Source organism: Chlorocebus sabaeus, chromosome 2 (assembly GCF_047675955.1).
Source record: "Chlorocebus sabaeus isolate Y175 chromosome 2, mChlSab1.0.hap1, whole genome shotgun sequence".
Classification (NCBI taxonomy): Eukaryota; Metazoa; Chordata; class Mammalia; order Primates; family Cercopithecidae; genus Chlorocebus; species Chlorocebus sabaeus.
In genome coordinates, this window is record NC_132905.1 from 24,208,791 (window position 1) to 24,219,888 (window position 11,098).

Here is an 11,098-nt window from a genome sequence, read left to right on the forward strand (position 1 = left end):
ATTTCCAAAAAGAAAAAAACTGAACTTTTTAATGAAATTGCATTGAGCCTACAGATCAATTTGAAGAGAATGGACATCTTAACAATATTAAACCCTTCAATTTAAGAGCATAGGTCTTTTCTAGCTTCATTGAACAATGTTGTATAGTTTTCTAAGTACAGATGTTGCATATATCTTTTGTTAGATTTAGACAGCAATATGTCTGGATTTGGTGCTATTGAAATAATATTTTTAAAATTTAATATTCTACTTGCATGTTCTAGCTTATGAAAACAAAGTTTATTTTGTATATGCACCATATATCCAATGAACTTGCTAAATTCACTTCTTACTTCCATTATCTTTTTGAGTCTCATTTTTCTATATATACAGACATGTTTTCTATGAATAATCATGATTTTTTCCCCAACATTCACAGATTGTATTTATTTTACTTGCTTTATTCCACTGGCTAGAACATGCAATGTTGAGTTGAAGTAATGATGATGGATATTCTTATTTTGTTTCTTATCTCAGAAGTAAACAATTAATATTTTATCACTAACCATAGACTTTTTTCCAAGGTTCCTCTCAGCAAATTGAATTAGGCTGTCCATGCAACAGCAGTACAAGAGAAGCAGGAGTCATGGCAAGGCAAACATTTAGAAAGTTTTTTATTTTTTGCTTTCTGACTGAGTATTGGTTGAAAGTAGTGCAGCCAAAACTGTAAGCAAAGGAGGCATTCTGCTTCCCAAAAAAATCTCAAGGAAAAGTGTTGCAAGCAACAGTAGTGGTAGTTAGGTCTGGCTGTAAAGGAAAGGGTGGAGAGATACAACCAATTAGCATGAAAATTGGAGATAAAATTTGTCTCCCAGAATATGGAGGTAACAAAGGAGTTATAGATAACAAAGATTATTCTTATTTAGAGATGATGACATTCTTGGAAGGAATGTAGACAGAAATACATCACTACTGAAATGGTGTCAACATCAAGATGCCCATTTCACTGAAGTTCTGAAATCTTCTATCGTAAATAATTCCCATCTCTCTCTTTTTAAATAAGCTAATGATATCTAAAAAAGTGAGTTAGTATCCTTCTTTTTCTGGTTTGGCATTAAATTCAATATGCTATCATCTCGTTTAGATTTTTATGTCTATATTCATGAACAATGTTGACCCTTATTTATTCGATTTTTGTAATATTCTTTACAAGTTTTGGTATCAATGTTATGGTTATTTTCTAAATTGAGTGGCTGAGTAATATTGTTTTTCTGTTCTCTGTTGTTTTTGCATGTTGTATATGTTGTGTGTTAATATTATTTCTTCTTTGAACAGTTTTTTAAAAATGCCTAGTGAAGTCATCTGGACATGGAGATTTTTTTAGGAAAAGTTTTAAATTATAGATTCAGTTTATTTTAATGGATATAGGGTTATGTCAATTTGCAACTTTTTTATCCCGTGTCATTATTGCTAGTTCCTTTTTTCCAAAATTTTTTCTTTTCTTTTAAAGTTGCAAATTTATTGGCATATGCTGATTTCTAATATAGTGTTATGATTCTTCTGATGACTGGATCTGTAGGAATCTTGATGTTGATATTTTATTTCCTCACACTGTAACAAAAAGCTTTTCTCATTTTTTATCTTGTTCATTTGCTTACTGTATTAGTCTGTTTTCATGCTGCCATTAAAGACATACTCAAGACTGGGTAATTTATTAAGAAAAGAGGTTCAATCGACTCACAGGCATAGCTGGGGAGGCCTCAGGAAACTTAAAATCATGGTGGAAGGGGAAGTAAACACGTTCTCCTTCACGTGGAGGCAGCAAGGAGAAGTTCTGAGCAAAAGAGGGAAAAGGCCCTTATAGCACCATCAGATCTTGTGAGAACTCACTCACTATCATAAGAACAGCATGAGGGTAACTGCCTTTATGATTAAATTACCTCCCATCGGGTCCCTCCCACGATACATGGGGATTATGAGAACTTCAGTTCAAGATAAGATTTGGGTGGGGACACAGCCAAACCATATCACTTACTCTTTCATTTATATCTTCTTTCAGTTTTCTACTTTCTGTGGGTTTAATTTGCTATGTATTTTCCCTAAATACCCTATGGTGAAACTGAGATTTTTTATCTTTAACCTTTTTTCTTTTTTAATACATGCATTTTGAGCAATAATTTTCTCTATGAGAACTGCTATGAATGTATCCTATGGTTTTGATATATTATTTTGGAGTGTACTTTAAAATATTTTATAATTTTAATTGTAATTTATTTCTTGACCCAAGGACTATCTAGAGATGTGTTGCTTAGTTGCAAAATATTAGGGGATTTTCTAGTGACCTTTCTGTTATTGGTCTGTAACTTTATTCCACTGTTGACGGAGGATATGCTCTATGATTTTAGTCCTTTGAAATTTGTTAAGTCTTACTTTATAGATAAGAATATTACCTGTTTTGTTAAATATTATACGTGCAGTTGATAAGAATGCCTTTTTGTAGTTGCTACAGGTAGCGTTCTACAAATGACTGTTAGGTCAGTTTGGTTAATCTGGCATTCAACTTTCTATGTCCTTAGTATTATTTTTGTCTGCTTGAATCATTAGTTACTGAGAAAAGTGTATTAAAGTTTACAACTATGATTATCAATTTGTCCATATCTTCATTTAATAATGTCAACTTTTGCCCATATATTTTGAGGTCATAGTATAAGATGAATACAAATTTAGGATTTCTATAATTTCATGGTGTATGTCTCTATTATTGTTATCAATAAATAGATCCTTAAAGCCCCTTTAGTTGCATTTGCTCACTAACTTGATACTGTGTATTAAAAAATAAAATATTCAAATATAATGGATGAAAAGATATCTCACTGTGGTTTTAATTTGCACGTGCTTTATTCGTTGTGAAATTTATGATCTTTTTATGTCCTTATTGGCTTTTGCCACTTTTCTACTAGTTTATTTGCATTTTTAATTTAGGATTTGCAAGAATGCTTTATATATTTTAGATGCTAAAACATTGTAGGTTATTTGATTGGCCAAGTTCCTTGTCCAGTCTGTGGCTTGTCATTTATTTTCATGTTATTAATTATACAGTCCATTTCAATTTTAATATATCAAATGTTTTTATTATGTATTTTTACGAAAATCTGACATAAATGTCTTCCACGTATTTTGTTAAATTTATTTTTAAATACTTCATGTTCCTTGTTGCTATTAAAAGTGATATTCTTGAAAATTAATTATTCTAAATATCTGTGCCCAGCTAGATGTATATATTAATAAAATATTTAGCTACCTTGATATACTCTGCATCCCTCAGAGTTCAGCTAGGAATGCATAAGCTACTCGAGGTTTTTAAGCAAAAATGATTTTACAGAAAGGTTGGTTACCATACAATCCCACTGGAAAAGCAAAATATGTAAAATCAGAATGAGGGCAACACTTATGTTCAGCTTCAGATCCTGAAGAATTGGAAGAGCTTGCTTGGCCAAATATTAAAAGATACAATAATGTCTCCGTAATGAAAATAGTTTGTATTAGCATAAAAGTAAAATGGATCAGAGAAACAGAATACAGTGCCCAGAATCTGATTCTAAAATACATATGACAACTAAATAAATTAAATAAATGGTATTTCAATTTAGTGGAAATTTAATAAGTGATGCCAGCACAACTGATTTTCTATCAAAAACAGAGATAGACATCTACTTCATGTCATATTTTAAAATACTATAACTGTAATAAAAACATATTTTTAAAAATTATAACTCTGTAACACGTCAGGAGAAATGTTAAAACCAAAGGGTGGTGAAATCTTTATAACTAAAACAATAAACCCCCAAAGTGTTATGGAAAAAGCAGATACTTGAATACATGAAAATTAAAGTTTTGCTTATTTAAATATTTTTAAAATCATTACTGAAACACAGGATACATGCTACACATACTAGATTAAAGGTCACAATATATTTAAAATAATATTATTGATAACTATTATCAATTATAATATTGTTATTAATAATCAATATTTTACATCATAATGCTGTTATCTAGGATATTATTGATAACAAATTGACAAGAGAAACACATACACACCACCAGGAGGAAATGGGAAAAATGTACAATTAGAGAATTCCTACAATTACAAACATAAAAGACCAATGGAAGCAAAAGAATGGGCATGCAACCTTTCTGTTGGAAAAATGCAAATAAAAGTAATGTCAAGGTAGTCTTTCATACCTATCAGATGAGAAAAAAATGGTTATTGCTGATAAGGATGTAGATAGCATGGAGCTAAGACATTGCTGCTCCATATTAGTTAGTAGTGAACCATTTTTGGAAAGCAATTTGAAAGGATGATTAAAAGTTAAAAATATACATATTCTTCAACTCATTGATCTCACTCCTCAGAACCAAATTTATATAAATAAAATAGCAAAATACAAAAATACATACATGGAAATATTTATTGCAGGATTTTTGACAGTAACAAAAACTAGAATGGAAAAGGGAGTACTATTCAGAAATTATATAGATTGGATAGATTATGGTCCATTCATATCAGGGAATATTATTTACTACTAACAGACTACATTTGGTTCAGACCAAACTACTTGGAAAGATCGCCACAGTCTATGGTGAAAGGAGAAAAACAAGATATAGAGAAGCATTATGATTGTGATCATTTTTTAAAACAAAATAATGATGACAATTTTGCTGTCTATATCCATGTTATCACCTAAATCTGTATCAACAGTTAAAGCTACAGTCACAGTGACTTAATCATGAATAAGCTATGAAAGAGTAGCAGTACGTGGCCAATATTAGTTATCTGAGGCAGAAGAGGGAAAGCAGAAGACAAATATCAAACACTGAAAAACAGAAAATACGGCATTAAAATATGTACAATAAGAAACAAAATAATATTTGTATATACATATATACTCATATATAAAGAGGTGTGTGAACAGATGATCTGTAACATATTGATTTTGGTTTTCTTCATACAGCAGAATTTCAAGGGACAATTACATTTATTTTTAAATATTTCATCTTGATTTTTATAATAAAAATATATTAAGTACATAATCATAAGAAGCTATAAAGATAGGTTCACTGTTATAAAACAATGAAGAAAGGAAATGATTTTGTTTCTTCCAGTTACCTACTTAAGCCTTCTTGGCTACCTCAATATGAACCAAAAATAAGTAATCCCAGGTACCACGAAGAGAAGTCCCATAAATAGCTAGATTTTCACATGACTTACGTTCTCAATTTCTTTAATTTTCTGTGAATCTTAGCTCTTTAGAAAGGGCTTTCCTGACCACTTCATCCATTTTTCCCCATCACAAATCATTTCCTAACACTTTACTTAGACTTTAGGTAACTGTTTTTGTAAACTGTTCATTGTTTCTTATACCTTGTATACTTGAAATCAAGGTTTTTTAAAAAATCTATTTTAAGGCTTCCTTTTTTAACAATAATTTTTAAAATGCAGTTCAGGCTACATATTTTCCTCAGAAAATATATTAATTAACCCTGAAAATATTTCTTCTGGAACTGTATTTTTTCCCGTGAAAATACATAGATTTGGCTGTGACCCATAGGTTTTTTATGAGGGTTTATTTTTCCCATTCATACTTTAAATATAATTTGTGACTTATATTTTCACCTCTTTAAACAGGTATTGTTAGAAAAACATTTTTAAATAGAAATGAGCTAGTTATGTTTTTCAGGCATAGACATCATTTGTTATTGATTTTAATCTTGGGGGAGAGAAAGCTTTGATCAAAAGTGAGTGCCTATAAAATATCTCCTTTGGATAGACATTAAAATTTTTGTATCTAAGTATATTAGTGTTGTCTTACAGTGTTCCAAGGACATTAAAAGAATATATATTCATATTTTAAGATAGTACATTGCATATAAGTCTGTTAAATTGTGTTTATTGATTATATTATTTAAATATTATATTTGTGTCCACATTGATTTTATATTCTCAAATAGCTGCACTGAAATTTTCCAATGAAATTTTATTTTAACAAGTTACCATAGCATTCAACGTCTAACTCAATTCTTACATTTTTCTGCAGTGTTATTGGCTATGTAAAGATGTACATCATTTTAAGTCTCTTTTATGGACTGTCAAATTTTATTATTACATAATATTCCTCTTTATCTTGTTTAGTTCACATGATGTTGATTTCCCTTTGTTCTGGTATTAATATTTTCTGATGCAACATTAGATTTTTATTTGTCTAATAGTAAACAATAATGAAATTTTTCTTCATTCACTGTTGGTAATCTCCTGGTAATTTAGAAGCTCTATTACATTTTTAGTCTGATAGTAACTTCCATTTCTTAATTGTCACAATTAAACCTGCATTTTTCCCACTGATACTTTACATATCCACTCCCCCCGTCCCACTGAAATAAATGTTTAGAATGCCTTCACTTTTTACCTCAATATGAGATCTTAGAAGTTGCAGTAAACCCTGTCAAACCTGAATTTGGAGATAATGCAATTAGTAAGTAGCTCCTCACCTCTGCGCAGCTCCAGTTTCTCAAACAGGGTTAGGTGAAAGTTCTCATTCTTCATAAGAAGTGGGTTGTGGTTAGGATTTGACCACCTTGTGATCCTTTGGGACTTTTCAGTTCAAGTATCTTTCAGTTGTGTACTTTTGTATACTTTACACTATCCTTTGTGATTTTAGACAGTACAGATCTCCTAAAAATAATGTATTATATGTTTTAGTAAATTAATAACAACATGAACCTACATTTAACAATTGAATTATTTGGATCTCACGTATCTCACTGTGGTGGCATATTATCACATGTTAATTTTTTTGTTTTTATTATTCACTCCTTCTCCCACACCTGCCACTTAATTTTGTTGAAAAAGTTGGGTTTTTTTGTTAGTTTTTGTTTTCTTTGTGGGGGGCAGTCTATTGAAAGAATTTCTCTTTCTACATGTTTTCTCTTCTAAAAAGACTCACTTTGTGCTTATAAGTTCATGGTAACATTATCATCATTCACTTATATATGATATGTGTATAAGCATAGAAATTGTGTCCATCTATTCTTTTAACCATCTTTTATTTATTGTTACTATTTCCTGTTTTATATCTTCCAATATATTGAGGTATCTAGTCTTATTGCATTGAAATTTATTTAGAGTTCACAGATACTTCTCCAAATAATAAACATGGATTATATTCACTGAGACTATTCTCACCTTACTGTTTTTTCAGCAATAGGTGTATAATATTTTATGCCTGTGTAGAATTTGACATTGCAGACCTTTCCTCTCAAAAGTCTGTAGGTGTTGCAGAATAGTGTCCCTGTATTTGAGGCAAATCTAAGGCTAAACAGATTAACTCTGATATTAACAGTTTTTTATAACTGGATTAACAGCTTTTTATAACTGGAAGCTCTAAGCATTTGTATGTAACTTAGGATTTTGGAACTTCAAAAGTTCACATTTTTTCCAGTAATTTTTTGACACCTAGCAAGAAACCCAAAGCTGTATATTTATCTTTCTGTAACTCAATTACATTGTCTTATAGTTCTTTTTAAAAAATATTTTTCCTTCATCTTTCCTTTTTTCTTCCTGTTAATTCAATGAGTCCAATTAGATCTCCCGGTATTGTCTTCAAAACTCTTATCTTTCCTTTTGAATCTCTAACTATGTGTTTATACTTTCTTTTATGACACATTTCATCAACTTTGTCTCTTAAATCATCAATTCAAATCTTGGCAAGGTTATACTTTTTAGTAATTTACGTATTGATTACTGAAACCACAAAATCACTAACTGCTGAAGTTATTTTTCCCAAATTTTATCTCCTTGAAAGTAGAAGTTCTCCTCTTTGAACTAAGGTCCCCCTTCCCCAAGACTATGATGAAAACTGACCCCTCATACAAGGAAAACCCTGAGGGACTCACCCACACAGTGGGACAGACAGACACAGATACATCTGAACCACAGAAGACAATACAGCTTAAGCAGAAACCTGAACTCCTGCTATTCCTGAATTTTTCTTAAAAATAAAATTAATATATTTTGGCCAGGTGCAGTAGCTCGCTCCTGTAATCCCAGGACTTTGGGAGGCCCAGGCTGGTGGATCCCTTGAGGTCAGGAGTTTGAGACCAGCCTGGCCAACATGGTGAAACCCCGTCTCTACTAAAAATACAAAAAATAGCTGGGCGTGGTGGTGCACACCTGTAATTCCAGTTGCTTGGGAGGCTGAGGTGGGAGGATGGCTTGAACTCAGGAAGCAGAGGTTGCAGTGAGCCAAGACTGTGCCACTTTACTTCAGTCTGGGTGACAGAGTGAGATTCCATCTCAAAAACTAAAAATAAATATATTTTTACAATGATATTTAACCCAATATATATGTAAAATGGAAGAATTCATTTTAACCCCTACCACCTCTATCCTCCAGTTTTGGAAAGTGGTTTACCAATACTGCATTAATAGAAATAAAGATATTATATAGTAATTCAAGATGGATAAGGAGACAAATCCTCTTCAAACATCATGAAATTAGGAGATATGCTAGCAGAAGTTGTAATTTCCACATTGTGAAAGTTCTAGTTGTATTGTAGATACTTCATCCAGAGATCAGGCCAAAAAGAGAGCCATTTTCCTCTCTCCCACAGTCTCAGCATCTGATAACCCCCGCACACTTCTGCCCTTTATGAGGGTTAGGAACTAGACACAGAAGTAACTGACGATCTGTGAAAGACGACACAACATGCAGAGGTGGGGCCTTGCCTGTCAGAGGGCAGAATGGAAGATTAGAGAGAGATGATTAGAAATATTAAAGAGAAGAACTTGGAAAAGGTCTGGGCGGCGGTGGAGGGATTTCTCTATGGTGCCCATGGAAGGTGGTATGCAAACCCTGTGCTCATGACAAGAGCTTAGAGAGAAGTTGCATGGATTAGACTCTCAGCTGCAATCTTAACCTCTTTCAAATTCTGCAAGGATTGGATGATTTTGATGCCAAAATTCAAGTACTGACTAAACTTTCTCCAAGATTTCAGCAAGACATTTCTTTCTTTTGTTTTTTCTTTTTAACTTCACAATAAAGAACTGTTTCCTGATTTATATAAAAATACTTGCTAAATGAAATTATATCAAAACTAAAAGCTATTCCATAAAAGGAAAAACATAATAACTGTACAGTGGAGAAACCTGGCAGACAGTATGTTAACCAAGTGATAAAGGTTAACATCATCAGTGATATCATGTGGATATCATGTAACCTTGTGGTAGTCTATCCAAAAATTCAAAACCCCAGTCAAACCATAAGGAAAATCAAACAAACCCAAATTGAGGGGCATTCTATAAAACATCTTGCCATTATTCCTCAAAATGGTCAAGATTATGCAAAACAAAGTAAGACTAAATACTGTCACTAACCAGAGTAGTCTATGGAGATACAGTGACAAAATGCAGTGTGGTAGCCTGGATTTGATCCCAAAACAAGACAAAACAATGGGAAAGCTAGTGAAATTAAAATAAAGTTAAATCAAATCTAGAATTACAGTAAAGTACCAATATTAGTTTCTTAGTTTTGACAAATAAACCATGTTAACATATGATGGTAATATTAGGGGAAACTGAGTTAGCAATATATGGAACTCTCTGTACTCACTTAGCTAATTATTTTGTAAGTCAAAGTTAATTCCAAAGGAAAGTTTATTTAAAAATATTTCCATAACCTAAAGAGTGCAATTTACCTCTCCTCAGTTCTAAGTTAGGTGCACTTTATTTATCCTTTAGATCCAGTTACCTAGAAAGGCAAGTATACTGCAGATATGGTACTGATATTCACAAGTATTTTATTGAGTACCTACTATATACCAACAGTATGATGGTTCAACTCTAGTATGTTGTTATTCACAGGATAAGGCACACCCATTGTCACTGTTGGGAAAGCAGAGCCTATTTCTAGAGCTTATTTCTCTCTCTCTCTCTCTCTCTCTCTCTCTCTCTCTCTCTCTCTCTGTTGATTTCTTCTCCTCCATGTCTAGAGTCATATAGAAAGTTTAATCAATATATTGAGGACATTGTGGGTTATATAATTATGAGTTTGGTTTTTGTTTTTGTTTTTGCAGGTTTTTGAATGCCTTCAGTGGCCCTCGCTGGGAGTAATGCAGTGAGTTTGCTACTAATACTTCAAGTAACCATAAACAGTCTCCGAAATGGTTTGTCTGCGCAAAGACAGTTGTTCAAAGGACATGGGACACAACTGGATGTTCACCTTCATCACTGCTCTCAGTCAAGTCCAAACCGGATGCTGGGTAGAACAATGAAAGGCAGATAGCATCAGTTTCTTCGCCAACAAAAAGTGCAAGAAATAGTATTTCCCCTTCCCCTGAAAACTTGATGGGAATTCAAGAATCAAGAATGCTAATGGAGTGAGAGGAGAGGGTATTTGGGAAAGGAAAAAGGGGAAAAGGCTGAAGCTGAGCCAAGGGTCTTGCTCTCTCTTGCCTTCTTCCTCTGCAGGGACACATGGAGGGGAAGGAAGTGGGTCATTAGCAAGCGTGTGTTCATTCCTGATGAATTTGAGATAATTCCAATCAGCCATGGTCCCATCATTGTTGGATGGGCTATTGGAAGTAGAGTGTGTCCTCTCTGGTTTGGAAGTTAGAGGAATGGGTTTGGGCTACAGCCAGATTCCCTTTGGCTATCAGTGCGCTCTGCCTTAGAATGCAGCAAGAGAGAAAGTAGAATTTTCCCTATGCCATCAAGTTTCCCAGAGTTGGACAGACATTCAACTCTTTGCAACTGGGTATTTACAAATTATTGAAGAAGCTTAGGGTCAATTTAAAAATCTTTGACCAAATAACATCTTGTTTCCCCAGAAAGAAGCATGGTGATGCCTAACTTCTCCTTAAGTGTGTTTTTAATTGAAAGCTTCCTTGGCTGGATGACAGAATAACTAAATTCTAAAACTTTTCACCAAGTAGGTGCTCAGAAAAAAAATATAAATGTTTATGGTCGTAAAATGTACTTAAAAGTACAATACAACTTGTTGATTGTGAGACTGATTTTTAACATCTACTGAGTGGCACACAGCAAGAGGCATGACACAGGTGG

The 11,098-nt window shown here is 32.9% G+C and overlaps 1 pseudogene; it reads left to right on the top strand.

Moving 5' to 3' along the window:
• The first annotated feature begins 625 nt into the window (after window positions 1-625).
• Window positions 626-10,155, top strand: LOC140708608 (10 kDa heat shock protein, mitochondrial pseudogene; annotated as a pseudogene).
• The last annotated feature ends 943 nt before the right edge of the window (window positions 10,156-11,098 follow it).